The sequence below is a fragment of the Prinia subflava genome, chromosome 1 (assembly GCF_021018805.1).
Source record: "Prinia subflava isolate CZ2003 ecotype Zambia chromosome 1, Cam_Psub_1.2, whole genome shotgun sequence".
NCBI classification, from domain to species: Eukaryota; Metazoa; Chordata; class Aves; order Passeriformes; family Cisticolidae; genus Prinia; species Prinia subflava.
Window position 1 is genome coordinate 108,777,662 of NC_086247.1, and position 16,518 is coordinate 108,794,179.

Here is a 16,518-nt window from a genome sequence, read left to right on the forward strand (position 1 = left end):
GAGGGATTACACTATTTGTCAAAGTAGTAACAGTGAATTCAATATGCCTAAATCTCTTCTCCTTGTGCAGTAGAGCTGTGCCCTGGAATACCAGTGGGATACTGATAGGAGTAATTTCCTAGGCAGTTTACCTTTGGGGGAAATAATAAGAAACCCATTTTTCAAGAACCCACAAGTTGCAAGAGACAATCCCATGGGCCCTTTCTGCCAACAAAAACAGCTGATTTACTTTGCATTTTTATCAGTGATCCAGAAAAAACAATAGAATCTTTGCTGAGAAATTTGGCAGATGACACAAAGGCTGGGGGTGAAGAAAGAAGAGAGGTCACTGATGAGGGTGGAGCTATTAGTAAGCAAACTGCAGATTTTCTAATCCAACCCAATGCAAAGATGCAAAGCAGCTGTGACTGCAGTAGGTCATTATAGAATATGACTCTGTCCTGGAAAGCAAAGACGGCCTGATCACACCGAGTACCCAGTCCCTGAGGAGCTGTAATGGACAAAAGACCAAGGCTTTAGCACATGGGTGAGAGAGCTTTGGGATACAGAGGTTGTCTCCTGGGATGCCCAAGGGCACTTAAGGTCTGCTAGAATATGGGTTCCCAGTGAGGAGCACCGGCCTTCCATGCTGTGGTGTCCCAGAGGCTGCCATGTGGATATGTGAGTCTGGTCAACAAGCCCAACAGCTTTAGCCCACCACATCACCTTGTAAGGACTTCAGGCACAGTCCACATGCAGCCAGCTCATCCCATCCTGGTGTCTGTGGGCTAGAAGGGTGTCAATAAGCTGTAAAGCAGAGCAACTGCAGAAAATTTGCCTTCTGTAGTGAAAGGCCGACATTTCATCTCCCGGAAAATAAAGGGTTGGATTTGATCAGCCTGTAAGAACAGAACTTCCTACTGGGCTGTGTGGTACAGAAGATGGAGGTGTAACAGCACCCAGAAGCTGCAAGTGGAAACTGGGCCAGTTCAGACTAGACTTTAGAAGTGCTGATGTTTGATTACTAGCAGAATCTCACAAAGGTTTTGCTGGGTTCCCTGGCCCTAGCAAATTTTTAATTTGATATTAGATACCTTTCAGAATAGCATCAGATGTGCTAAGCACAGCAATATCTTTGGCTTCCTAATCCACAATTTGATGAAGCCTTCTCTGATTTTTCCTTTCTCTTCCTCCATTCCAGAAAACTTGTTTTAGAGGGGGCACCCCTGCAGGAGCACCAGAGATGTTTCTGTTGACTTTCTTTCCAAGTGGATGTTTCACAAGACAGTCATAGGCTATGCTAGCTGAGGTGACACAGGAATTCAGCTCCCATGAGATACTACATTACTGGGCATGATAAGGATTTTAGGCAGGCCTGAATGAAGAAATCAAGACAGCTTTCTTCCTTCATACAAACCAGGATTAAATCTGGCACTTCCCACTTGAACAAAGATATGTATTTTGCAAATATTTTTTGGATGACAGCAAAAGTGCAAACATGCAACTATCTGAGGGCCCCTCTAGAATGGGAAATGCCATTTGGGGCTGGAGATCCAACAGAGGCTCACTTAATAAAATCAGCTGGGGATGTCAGCATAAATAGGAATTTAGTTGTCCATATATGAGTATATGAGGCTATAAATAGGCTTTTGGAAAGCTTGGAAGCTTACACAGTTATTGCTTGTTATTTTAAAATGTTAGTGTGGGTTTCAAGATCATGAAAGAAATGCAATTGCTGGTGAAGGCCTGTCTAGCCACACAAAGGAGGAGCAAGAAATTCAGGTCCTTCCATCCCACTCAGCCTTGCCATGGAGGAAAGACCAGCTCCTGGTGAGTTTTGGGTTTTATGAACAATTTAGCCCTCAGGGCCCTCTGATGGTCTGAACCAACTTGGATGCCTCCTTTGTGATACAGATATATGTTACCAGCAACTCATTTATTTTTCCTTATTTTCCTTCTTATTCTTAAAAGAAAAAAAGTGCTGCAGCACTCAGAGGTTGTCTGAGATTGTCTAATGCTCCCAGGGACATTTACAGGACCTTCCACCACACCTGTAGTTACTGTATCTCAATGGAAGGACTCAAGGGAGATACTTGGGCAAAATACATCCCCTCAAATGTGCCTTGATGCATTGGATGGTTAGATCATCACTTTAGGGCTGGTGGTTTCTAAAGAATTTTACTTGTGACTCCTAGGAGGTTCACTCACCATTTGAGTGCCTCCTCCCAGCAGCACACAATTGGAGCCCAAATGGTTTCAGCCCAGCTCTTTGCAGATTTTGTGTCTGTGAAATGTTTGCACATTAATTCCAGCTAGGAGGAAAAAAAATCAGCTGTTCAGGAAAATATGCTTTATTTTATCTTTCATGTTAACTTTTATCATTAGAAAAGGGCGTAAGTTGGTTTCTGGCCTGGATGAGTCAGATGGACCTGATGACCATTAGCATTAGCATTAAAACACTGAAGTAAAAACCTAACCAAAACGAACAACTTCTTGTAAACACCTGTTTTTAAAAAAACTACACACCAGTGGTTAGAAACTGACAGAAATTATTAGCAGTAAGCTCTTTTACATAGAAATAGGTTTATTACCATCTTTTCCAACCTAAACAATTCTATGATTCTATGCACTTAGGGTTGCTGGCATGAGCCTGGCATGGTATCAGCCAAGACCACCTCTCCACCTAATCCTAGAAGAAATACCAGCATGCCAGGGTGTATTGTCTTCTCAATCTCGGCATAACATATTCCCATTGACCTCTGCAGGAGTTTTGTGCATGTGCACAGGTGAAAAATATGGTTCAAAAAAATGAAAATCAGTCGATTTTGCCTTTTCAGCTGGCAGATGTGAGCAAGGGTGGGGTTGCCTTTAAAAGGCTGAGGTAGAAGAGCTGTGTTTTCCTGCATCACTGGAAGCTAACAGAGGCTACCCAACAAGGAAAGAATAAATTAATCACAAGTCACAGCCATATGAAGTTCTTAAGTAAAATCAGATTTGTTAGAGGGTGTAGAGGTTTCTTCTGGGTTTTGTTTGTTTGTCTTTTAAAATTAAGAGAAACTTGCCCTCTGCATGCTGCACTGCCTGCTCCTGGGTCTGCCCACACTCCGATTTCAAAGCACATTTGTGGCTTGTTGAGCCCTAGTGTTGTTTGGTTGCTTTTTTTGGTGGAGGACTTTTCCGTATGATTACACTCTAAAAGTGTGCCATAGATTACATGGTCCTTAACCAGGTTACAAGGAGAGAACACAGGTCTGCATTTAGGAAAACATCTTTAATCCCAATAGGAGCAGCTTCAAACATTCAGCCTCCAAACTTTTGCATTATTGATTTGGTTAAATGTAGGGACAATTCCTGCAAATGTCAGGGATGCTCATAGGGGGACAAAATTGCTCATAATTAAATTTAAAAGTGAAGCAAAAGAACCTGAAACAGAACCTGAAAGTTTGCAAGATTTGGCTTCAGGTATGGAAAGCACAATGTTGAAAACTTGATGTAACAAAAATCCAGTAATTTTTGCATTTTTTCTAAATGATCAAATCATGTCAGATTTTGTCAACTATTTAGTTAAAAGGGGGTGAAAAATAGTGGTTATAAAGGAGGCGAATTAAATATCCTGTGAGGCTTTATAAGTAACACAAAAATCACTATTGAAACAATGATCCCCTCACAGTTGAAAATATTGACCTTTGCTGAAAAAATTCACAAGTCCTGAAGACAGTGTTTGCTGCTTAGTCCAACTTCAAGTCAATTGAAGGAAGCAAAATACAAAGAGAAAGGTCATATTGACTTAGTATAACAATCTTAATGAATCTTGGCCCTCTGTTTTGCACTTCCAGTGGAAATATGAACTCAGTGGCTCGTTCCCTTCCCCTCTGTGCTGATTCCAAAAACACAGATAGAAGGAATAAGCTTTTGCTCAGCTTGATCCCTCAACGGCACCATGTCTCTGTTTAAACAGAGCCTAAAAAAGCCTCCTTATTTTTAGAAAAACATTTACTAAAAGGAGCTGTTATTGACAAGAAAAGCCACTCATATTTGAATATTAAATATTTCCAGCACTGTAAGTATGAGGGGAAAAGTAAGTAATTCGAGAGTCACAAACAGTAAGGAAGAGACCATGAAGGATTTCTGTACAGGGAATATTTCTCTGCCTCCCAATGGCATTTGTTCTGTGCTAAACCAAAGTATTTTTGGGCCTTCTGTTGCTTATAGGTGTACCAGTCATGGACCAGCATTCAGCTGAGTAAGGCACTGTACATGTGCAGAACAGAAAGACAAATCTAAGCCAAGAGCTCAGACAAGGTTGCAGACAGACAGCTGGGGAAATACAAGGAAACAGTGACATTATAATATTTGAGTCCTTATTTCAGGTAAACAGTGACAGGCACAATGACAAAATTTTTTTGCTTTTTTTTTTTTTTTTTTTTTAAGCTGCTGCTTCCTCTGTCAGCCCCAAGCCTGCCATCCCCCAAACCTAAATGAGATAAATCAGTCTGTTAATAATGACTGAGCTGCACTGGCAGCCAAGGTCGGAAGTCTAGTGAAAGACAAATGGTTAAAGTTTACTAAGCAGTTACAAACCACCAAAAACAGGTTTTAAAATGGGAAGTGTCAGGCAAGCCCTTAATAACAGGTAATACTACCAGCCCCACCCGTAATTATGGTACTGGTCTCCCCACCCTCTGAATGTCACTCGTCTCCATCAATTGCAGGCTTTTTGGAGCACAGACAGTGCCTTGGCAATGTCTGCACACTGCCTTGCAAAAATGGGGAGATGTTTTTTATCTCAGCTTCTCAGAAGCTGCTGCAATAAATACATTAAATAATAACAGCACAAAAAATAGCAATAATAACAAAACAGGAGTATCAGCTCTGTGCACATCCAGCTATGCCGATGCTATCATATCCCCTGTACCGTTTCAGGCAACCTTGAAAGACTGTGTGTGGATGTATTGAAAGGAATACATTTACAGAACATCACATAGCCCCCATTAGGAGATTTTTTATGATCACATTACTATGTGCTTTGTCTTCAAACAGAGACTTCACTGGCTTTTCCACCCATAAGCAAGAAAAAATACTTGCCACACTCATTATCAGTCTCTTGGTTCAGATTTTCTCTCTGATGCACAGCTGCTTCATTTTGTCTCTCAGTTTCAACAAGATGTATTATTGTCACCTTTTCTGTAACAATTTCCTTATTCTTCTGAAACTAGGCAACAGTCAAGGATAGGACTATGGGCCTGAAACAGGTACGTACTAAGAAATGTTTTAGATGTGAAGAGATGGTTAAATATTTTTGTTTAATTGTTATTTTACACATTTACTACCATTTGGATTAGACAGTTTTTAAAAATTATATCATATAATTACATTATCTTACTCATGAGCCTTGTAATCTGTTTGGTCTGTTTAGAGGGACATAATGAGTGTGCAAATCACATGGAAACTTATATATTTGCCGATTTGATACAGAGTGCTTTTTAAACAGCTGACTCAATGTTCAAAAAAGAATAAAAAAAAAGATGGGATGAATTTTCAAATAAATAGGGGTTTGTGAGGCAAATACGGGAAGATTTTGAGAGACTTAGTGCCTCAGTGAGCAAGCTCCTGTGTATTTGTAATAATATAACTCCAAATCACATTAAATCAAGTGTGGTGCTTTGATTTGTGAAAATATGCAAGAATATCCTTTTAACTATCAGATCAGCTCCATACCAAGCCCTTGCACTACCAAAAGGTCAGAATCCAAAAGGGTTAAGTATTGACTGACAAGAGGATGAAAGGGAAAGCAACAGAATGTAGGTGTATAAAGGTCTTGAGGGACATTTCTAAAAGTCAGTACCAGTTTTTACACTTCTTGCACAGGACCAGATATGAATTTCAAATAATAAATAGATTCAGATCATCTGTACTTTTCAAAAACGTGAAACTCATATTTATCTGTGCCCATGCCAAAAACTTCTCTTCTTTTTTCTTTCTCAAGCCTCCATTATTTTGAAAATTCATGCCAAAGCCCCATTATTTTTACTCTTTTTCACCTGTTTTGACCTGTTTAGAACATCATACCCACTCCTGTCCTTGACCATAAAATTTGTACAGTCACTTACTGAATTTTGCAACCCAAGAGCTTACAAAACAACACATGGGTGAAATTTGCTAGTCACATGGTGTGCCAATTTGTTCGAAACAAATGGGTTCGAAAGCAAAAAATCGTCGGGTGCTGGCTATTTTCAGCACCAGCAAAAAATCCTTTGGATCCTAAATGCAACTAGCACGTTAGTGAGTTACATAAATGGGGAATGTGCTCCTGCCCCTCATTCCAGCTACAGCAGAGCCTTAAAAGGGACAATTGCCCTGTTAAAGGACCTTCCTTGGTGACAGTGGCAGGATGAGAGACTCAGAAGCTGAGGGGTTGACTACAAAAGGCCCTTGGTGATTTGTGCTCCGCTTTCCTTTTCCTAGGGGCAGGATGTTTCTGTAGGAGAGAATTTGCTGGCAACCTGATCCTCCCTGGAGTTACGGAGATCTTCAAAGGAGATGTACCGGCAGGCGATGTCCCCCCTCCCCCTGCTGGGTTTTTCCCGTTCACACTGCATCTCTCCCACAACAGACCTCCTGACCAGCTCCTTCTTCTTTCCACAGCACAAGCTCAGCCATATTCGAGTGTCTTAGTAGCAAGCACCACATCAGGAAGCCTCACCATGTTGTTTATGTGGCAGAATGGCTCCACTGTGCAGTGGTATTAACCACTTCAAAAAAAAAAAATTGAGAAATTGTGTGGCTTCTAAATGGGAGCAAGACCTTGATGGTTGAGAAAGGCAATGGCAAACAGCAAGACTGGGAAGATGATGAAGTTTGTGAGGAGAAAATAGCTACTAACCCAGCCTTTAGACCTAGGGCTTCACAGAAACCATAGAACCTTTGTCTCTGTCCCACAGGATTTCACATGCACCAGGGATAAATAAATCTGTTGGGAAAGTTGGCAGAGCCCTTCCCCCACTCCTTCTCTAGAGGTTTTGGTGTCCAGAGCTAAAAGCTTCACCCAAAGATACTTTCCAAGTCACCCGTCTACACTAGAGGAGATCTGATGCAAAGAAACAGAGCCTGACTTGTCCAGCCCTGCAGAAGGGCGAAAGAAGAGCTCAGAAATTGTAAAGCCATGTCCAAGCTCAAAATCCTCCATACAGCACCCGTGGCCTGAGATGTGGCCCAGCCCTCTCTGGACTGGCTCAGGATGGGCTGCAGGGACCCCATGGCACACAGAGCAGCACCTCCACAAGCTGTCTCCCCTCCAACCCCATGGTTGTTGCCTGACAAATTATAGCCAGTGATGCTGCTGTAAATTGCAATATCTCTGGGAATGGCTTCATTCAAATCACACTTCTCTGGCAGTGCACGGCGAGAAAGGTGGGTGGAAGAAAAAAGGCAGAGCCAGCTCAGTAGCAAATATTGACACAAAACAATAACAAAAGATTATTGTACAAACCCAAAAAGTGAATATGTGAATCTAGAGATGAGTATAGTCCAGCAAAGGGCTTCAGACTCATGCATTCATGTTCACATTTCTAGTGTTAGAGAATACAATTGCATAAATGGAACCTGCATAAGCACAGGTTGTAGAAACTTAGAGAAAGTAAATTTAAAAAATTCATTTATAATTATGCAGGAGGGCAGATATTACCAGATATAATAAAGCTCTAATGCAATTGCTCAGTTTGGGGCTTGTTTGTTTGTTAGTTTTTAATAAGGATTCTCCTGCTGACATCCCTTAACTCTCGACAAATGCTCTCTTGATTGGGTGCTCAGCATCAGCAAGGATTAGGCTCACACTCAACATCCATAATATACAGAGTTGACAGTCACACTACCTGCATTGTGCAGGTTGCCCTACACTTAACTACCTGCCATTTCTCCTTTTCATTTTTGTTCTTTGCTGAGGGAGGAGTGGTTTATGATGGAAAATAAACAGCTTATTGTACATTCTTTCCCCCTCCATTTAATTCATCACGTTGCATGTGCTTTCTTAATGAAGCCAGCCGTGATTTCCACTGTGTAGTGTTTTGTTGTGCAAAGTCTCCAACACTTGCATTTCTGCTGGGTAGGCCTAGGTCAGCCATAGTTTCTGAGTTTTCCTGCTGAATGCCAAGCAAGGCATTTTACTTGACAGACAGCAAATCTCCAAAAACACCTGCCAGCGAGAGTGAGGTAGGGTAAGGAGTATTCCACTAGCTGCCTAAATAAACTGAAAACCTGTCCCTCAGTCCTGGTTCAGATCTCCAGTTTTGATTTGTATTTTCCCGCCCTGTGTCATGCAGTCCTGATAACCTCAGCCAAGCAGTGCTTGGGTACTGCCAGCAGCACAAAGCAGTTAGGTGGATGCACAAGTTTTGAAATACTGATCCAATTCCCCCACTGAAATCACTTACCAGCAAAATACGGACATCCTTTAAGAACATGAATAGCACCCTTACTCTTAAAAGCAAAATACCAAGAATCTGAGGGAAAGAGCCTAAAGCACCACTCATTTGTGGCACCAACTTTACCTAGGAGAAAGGAGACACTGACTGGGCTGTGGAAATACCTGCAAGGAAGTTTGCAAGAGCGCATTTTCACCCTGTGCTTCATATGCAGAAATGCTCTACTATTTACTCACTGGGAGACACATTAGCATGAACTATTATGGAGATGAATGCCTCAATTTTAGGAATTCATATCCCAGTTGTTACTCTGAGAAAATTGTTATGGACATAGATGGAAGCTGAGCCCAACTAATAACTTAAAAATCAGATCTCTGGAGTAGACACGAAGAAGCTCCAAGAAGCAGCCTCAAAACCAGAGCCATTTTCACTAGCATGGTGTATACGTCTTTGCTTAACTGATTATACGTTTTCTTCATTGGGCAAAAGGGATTTGAGACATGCATATTCTAGCCTAGCGATGAGCTGTGTAACGTCACACTTGCTCATGAGTAATCCCATTGACCTCCCCAGGCCGCCTCATGCGAGCAGGCGCTCCTCATCACCGCTGCGGGGTTTCAGTGCATCTCTGCATCCGCACCTCCCTGCCGGGCAGCGCTGCCCTGCCTGGGCACGGGCGCTTCGGCAGCTCCCCAGCCACAGTGCCCTCAGGGCCGCGCCGGGGCGCAGGGCACAGGCGGCCCGGGAGAGGCTTCGTGCTGGGTAGTTCGCTTCGGATACGGACGATACTTTTTTTCAGCATCGTAGCAAGAACGTTTCAAGGTTACTCTGTGAGAATAATCAATCTTTTAAAACACACAAGTTCTCTAATTACATTTGCAAAGAAAACAGAAAAAAAAAAGCGGTGGCGGGTGTGCTGCGGCTATGAAAAAAGCTAGTAAAGTCAGCACAGCTGAGCCCCTAATTTTGTCTTTTCACCCAGTTTCAGACAATTAGATCTGTGAACAGTAAAAAAAAAAAAAAAAAAAAAAAAAAAAAAAAAAAAAAAAAAAAAGCACGTGGATTTTTTTTTTTTTTTTTTTTTTTTTTTTTTTTTTTTTTTTTTTTTTTTTTTTTTTTTACAACATAGAGCCCAAATGAAAAGAGACCACTTGGCTTCATCTAACTTTGCATCTTCGTAGTCCGAAGAATGCTGCAAGACGCTACTGGTACATGCCTCTAAGGTATCTAGTAACTGGTTTTCATAAACACTACATTTACCAGAAGAAAAAAAAAAACAAACAGTAAAAATCCCTGCTTAGTTCACTGCTCATTATACAAGCCAAATTGCAAAGAGATTGTTTTTTTCCTCTGCAATGAAGTAAATGTAAGAGCCAACACACACAAATATGCATCTGTTACTAATGAGATGTTTACAGCCCCTGCCTTGCCAATTGCACGTATGTAATACCTCACTGCGTCCTTACCTATGGAGCTCTGGTCAAGAGACAATAGGTGCAAATTAATGTCTAAACAGACATTATCTCTTCAAGCCTGGACATGACTTGAAGCCTAGTTAAATATTTTTAAATGCCACAGCTTTCTACTAAGGTTTTAAAACCCTTTCTTCCACTCTTTTCTGATGGTAAAAATGTTCGGGGTACAGGACAAGATATTTATAATAACAGGACATTTTGCTCTGCACTTTGTTTTAGCATGTGGGGGGAATAATAATTGTATTCAGACTTGAAATGGCTTGGGTTACGCAGTTCAGAGCACAAGCACCTGCAGCAAATTAATTTGTTGTAGCACATTTATTATCTCATAGCTTCTATTTAGGCTGCAGCTGTTGCTATTATGTTAATAATGTTTTTTATCACCACTGTATACAACAGGTTATGGTAATAGAGAAATTTTGGGGTGTGGGGTGTTGGTTTGGGTTTTTTTAAATTTTATTTCTCAGAAAGAAAAAAGATGGGGAGAATATAACATATAAGCATTGACCGGGCATTTAGCCTTCTGTTTATTAACTGATTTGAAAGAGAATGGGCAAGAGAAATTAGAAAAGAGTAACAATAGACAAAGATGGCGCGTGCAGAATTTGTGAAAGCAAAAAAGAAGAAGAGATGGAAAAAAAGAAAGAAAGAAAGAAAGACCGAACACCGCAGTGCTGGGGTGGTGAGTGTTCGGGTGGGGGCGGGGAAAATGCTGCAGTTTTCGTGAAATAATAAGGTGGAAAAAAAGGCATACAAAGAGTAGGTTTTTCATTGTCTGTAAAATATAAACACAGATGAATTCTGTCTTTGGTTTGTTCATGCTTTTCACTCTGCACAGCAGGGATGTTCTTAAGAAGTTGCCCTCTGCGAAATTTCACTAAATGGAAACCGTGGACCCTGCATGATGCGATTATAATCACACCAGCCATTCTTTTTACATAATTTTTTGTTTAAAATCCAGTAATGCTTCTTGTTTTTAAAACATATATCTATATCTATACACGCATCTAAAACAATGCTGGTTTACGTCCCCCCAGCAAAGTGCAAGCTGAAGCTATAACTGGCTGTATCCCATCCGCAAATCTCCATGGACTCAAAAACAATATGAAAATTTTTAGCTGACAAGAACATGTCTGCTGCCTGCAGTCACTGCAATAGCTCACCATGTTGCCTACTAACCAAAAGATCAAAAATTATCGATTTCATGGCGCTGCGTGCTTGGGATAGAAAAGCTACTTTAAAATTTGCATTATTTAAGAAATGAATTAAGAGAAAAGACTCATGTTTTAGAGCACTTTGGAACGTAAAAATGGCTTTATGTTTTAATCTTATCAATGATTTACTATAATTCTATTATTTTTAGCAGCTGGGGTCTGGAAATGATTTTTTTTTTGCCGATGAATTTAGGAATTTGCCGCAGTATACATCTGCAGTCCCAGAATCCTCTGGTAAGATAATCCCTCCTGCGATGGGGAAACGCCTTTAACCTTTTCGTGAATGAAAAATATGCAACCATTTTGAAATAAAAAAGGGGGAAAGAATGATGATTTCTAAGAGCTGGAATGAAATTTACTGTGAATTGAAAGAGCAAGGAAAGGAAAACATACTGTAATCGCGCTGTGGCGTTGGAGTTTCTAGCTGTTGTCTCCATCGCTCCTACCCTTTCTCCAACGGTGTCCGTAAATACGCCTGGAGTATGGTGTCACCCATATCTCACACGGCTGAGAAACCGAGAACCGAGGTGCTCAGAAAAGCAGCGCTTCCTCGCCAAAACTGCACAATGGCCACAACTGCCACCACCTCCATGCTGCAGGCTTTAAGGAAGGTTTGACTGCCGGTCACTGAAATTCATTTGACCAGTGGATTCGTTAGATGACCAGGCTGCATTAGGGGAGCCAAGCCTCTAGAAAGCATGAGGTGTTTACAGCTGCTCGGGGCTTTACAGCTAGAAAGGGAGAGGGAATTTTTCTGTGGCATAAGGAAATTCTGAAGCCCTAATCCATGCACAGCCTTGTTCAAATGAAACTACAACTCTGATAGTCTCATATTTTCAGACTGCACGGTAATTAAGAAAGAGTGGTCTGAACAGAAAAATCATGTCTTAATGATTTACTATCTTTATGTTTTAAGATTATATATCAGAGCCAATTACTCGGAATAAGGAAATCTGGCCTAAAGCTATTGAAAAAAAAAGGCAAAATTATAGATCAGCTACCTTCTTAAAGACAGCTTCCTATATTAGTCTAGCTATATATTTAGAGCATTGACAATTAAAGGGTTACAACTCTCGGAAACCAGGGGTTTCATGTGGACAGAGTTTGATTAGGGAAGGAGGAGGTCGGTGTCACACCTCTGCAGCTGGTATTGTTTTTCCTGTGTTTTTGGACATCTTTTCTGCCACGGTGCCTCAACACAACCATCGCAGTTGTTTTAAATGAGGAGTGTGAGACCCATAACCATTAAGAGACAGGCACACAGAAATTGTAAAGGAAAACTTAGGTGCTGCCATAGATGCGATGATGACAATGTTTTGATCAGTGTTGTGGATTTTTGCTCACATGATCATGCATTAAATTTTGAATATAAGACCATCTTGATATTTGTTTGGCTAGTAGTAATTAAAATATACATATTGGGAGATGCGATGCTTCATGTTTAGTCTGTTCCATTGCTTAAATATGCCAGTAATCAGATATTCTGATGAGTAATGTCTCAGCCACTAAATCAGCTGGAGACTTTAATCTTAGTTTCTGAAATATACCTGATAAATAAAATGTTGTAGAAATTCTTGTGTACTGAATTAAAGAAGGAAGCAGTAAGGCATATTGCATTTCTCCAAAATTAACACGAAGGGAAAGAAAAACTTTTTTTAAAGAAATCAAATTGATGGCCAGTGACAATTCTATTTCTGACACTTGCAGCAACATTTTTAGACTACTCCAATTTATGTCATTTGAACTCGTTAACAAGATTTTTGATCATTATCTTCTGTACTAATTTATTATTATTTTGTAGGATTTTTCTTTCCTTGAAAATCATCCGGATACACATACACTTTTTTTTTTCCTTTTGTTTTTTTCTTTTTTTTTTTTTTTTTTTTGCATAATTTTGGAGAAAAGTAAAATCTCACCATTATTTTCATTTTGAATAATTTTATTTTTCTTTGTCCATAAAGAACAATTTTTTTCCACTGAAACCGAGACTGAATGGCATACCTATTTACTTTAGCAGAGTAAAGACCTTAATGTGTATTAATAAAATGTAGGTCTCAAGTATGAGGCAGAACTTACATTGATTAGTCCTGTGTCTCAAAGAGTGCTTAAATACCACAAGCATCCCCCTCTTTTCCCCTTCGCTCCTGCACGGAAGTGAGACTAGGTGACTTTTTAGTACACAATAACCTCACTTTGCTGGAAGAAGACTCCTTTTCTTTTTTTTTTTCTGGTTAAGAGGATCAGAATTATGTATCTTTTTGCTGACAAGTGAATATATATTTAGTCAGTGTCTGAAAAAAAATTTCTGTAGTTGATTCTTGAATATGTTCCTAGAGCATGCACAGTTAGAAGCCAATTATGCATACATTTTTAAGATCCATATGGGAAATCAAAGATTCAGGCCGAGAGCCCTAGATATTTCTGTAATTGGTAATTTTGCTTTGTCCTCATATTAATACTATGGCTACTCATTTGTTACTGTGTTCCTTACAAACATAGTTAAACACCAGGATTTCAGAAGGAAAGGTGACCATAAGTTTACATTTAACTGTTTCTTATTTTTAGTTAATGGGCTTCCTACTTTTTAACCGTACTAAAAGTTGACTTTCCAAAAGCAGTGCTAAGAATTGAAAAAAAAAGAGTTAACAAAAAGATTTAAATCATTATCTTTTAAAATTCAACCATGAAGCTCTCCTTTGCACTGAGGATTTCTTACTGCAAGGATACACAATGGACATGTTAGGAGAAAAAAAATATGTCTGCAGCATATTCTTCTAGTAAACTGCCACCAAAACAAACTTATTAAAGTATAAAAGAGTGCAGAGGAAACTTTTGAAGCTGCATAGACACACTCAGTGCTTCTTGGGGAGGAAAGGAAAAAAAAGTAGAACAGGAGGAATAACTGGACTGATCATGAATTTACTGATGAAGCCCCGCACTGCAATATCCCATATAACATTTACTCTTCTTTAATAGTGGAGCTTGACACACTGTATTTTAGAAAAATTAGGAACATAAAATGTATTTTAGAAGCATTTTTATAATTGAAAGAACACCGACAAGTTAATCATAATTGCAATTCAGCATTAAGATACTTGTTTTCCTGGAGTAGGGGTTTGGGGATTTTTTTAAGGTACAGTTTTAGAAAATGTTTAGCTACCTAATAGCTAAAAATTGCAAAGCTGATATGAACCAGATTTCTATAAGCAATGTGTCTAGATGCAAAAGTATCCTAACCACTTTGCAGTAAAACAAATAGAGATTAAAATTACAACAACCCATGCAGAAGTAAAGCATCCAAAAATCAACAAGAGTTAATCATTAGGTACTAAAGGCCTTACGAAATTATATATATATAAGTTGTATGTTTTAAACCTGTTTTTAAAAGGTCTAGTTCCAGTTGTCCTCGTCAGGTCAAAAAGAAAAGCGGTCCACAGTTCAGGGGCCAGAAGCAAAGACATGGACTGTACCCCTCCTGCTCCTGCAAAATCCAGGCTCCAAAAGCCCCATCCCTGCAGACCTCAGGGGGTGGGATGGCACACAAAGAGGCTCTGAAAGGTATCTGGAACCATGCAATGCATCAAGGGCGTTTGACTGATTCTACTGTTGTTATCAAGTACCCAATGGAATTGCTTATAGTGAATTTGGCAATAATGCCCTATAGAAACAGCACTTTGAACTTATATAGTACCTTTGATCCAGGGATCTAAAAGGAGGGGTTTGTCAGTATTACTATTCCCATTTTACAGAGGGTGAAACCAAGGCAGAGCAGATTTTCTCAAGGTTGTAGAAGAAGGTAGCTGAGAAAGGAAGGTGGACAAAGAAATTAACTCTCCCCTCCACACCCCTTTCTCTTTTTTTACTGTTCAAGACAATCTTCAGGAATACTTTCTTTGGCTCTTGTCTTAAATTGAAATCAAATTTCTGGTGTCAAGAACAAGGTCCTTCTGCTCATAGCTACACCAAATAACTCCCCAGGAAGGCGATGAACACTCACACTCCACTGGCCTGATCTGGCAGAATTTTTTTGCCAGCTTATGCCAACAGCTGCTGTCATTCTTACACTTCTTTTGACCAATATTGTCAAAATGGGCAACTGTCTTAAGAGAAAACTGCCTGACAAGGAAAGTTGCATTTCTCGATTCTCCAGCTTCAGGGTTGTCCAGGTGGCATTTCTCTTCCTTACTGGTGGGCACCACAGGTTGCCCACAGCAGAGGGAGGCTGGTGGGTGGATGATTGCTATTCCCTGCTGTGGCAGGGGTAGTGGGGAGGAAAATAGGAATTTTTTTTTAATCACCATTGCCTTTCCAATGTCATATGAGTAGTGACAGCTAAACCAGCCTTGGAATCTCTCTCCTGCACTTTCCCCACTGGATTGTGGCCCCCTGTCACCCACTGCCAGTTCCACCTTGTCTCTTGTAGGCAGCAAGCTTTACATTATTCTCCCAACAAACCCCCAGTCCAGGAGAAATCCCCCGTTTTAAGAAGCTCCAAATTCAAAAGAAAGCAGCTTATGAGAAAATCAAGCAGCACCTCTGAAAGAAGTTCCTTTAGTCTAACACTACATGTGACTGATTAAATCAACGGGGAAAAACCAAACCTTTAAGTGCAACTTCCTAAGTAGAAACTTAGAGCCTGTGTAAAACAGGAACATCAGCGGAAAAAAAAAAACAACCCAGGCATAAAGGTAGCCCGTCTGTGAACTGCGTGTGTCCCCGCTGCAAGAGCTGCAGAAACCGGAGGCTGGTGGGGGACAGGGGGCTGCAAGAAGGAAAACAAGAATTCAATCTCCCACATCAGCTCGTGCCAAAGCAAATTTATACTGCGGGGGGAACAGAAAAACATCCAGCTTTCGCTGGCAACGGATGTTTTCTATAGCCACGTTGGTGTATACGGTCCTTGTTTCATGTGGAGGGAGGTGTGAATGTATTTTTCCCTCCCGGTATGTTAAACACAGACTTTGCCAGTGCAAGACGGTGCACGCAAAAAGTCTGCAAAACATTCAGCGGTGCAAGCCCGAGCACGCCGAGAAGAGGCCGCCACGGACGTGCCTTCACACGCTGCGAAAAAACCTTGTGCAATTCGTATTTTCCTGCTTTTTACGACTCGCTAAAGAAGCGAGGGGCGGGCGGGGAGGAGGAGGTGTTGGGGGGGAGCCGTGGAGGGAAGTTCGCTTCTCCCATTTAAAAAAAAAAAAAAAAAAAAAAAAAAAAAAAAAATTGCATAACGAGATACTTTCTTTGGCAACTGTTTCCTGACAAATATTTACAAGGGCAGAGCGGGAGCGCGTTTCCGCCGACGTGAGCGGGGCCCGCCGCCGCCTTCTCGGGCTGCCCCGGGCCCCGGGATGCGCCCCGGGCCGGCCCCGTCGCCCCGCCAGGGCCCATCTCCCAGAGCAGCCCGAGCGCCTCCCGGGCTTGGCGACGCGG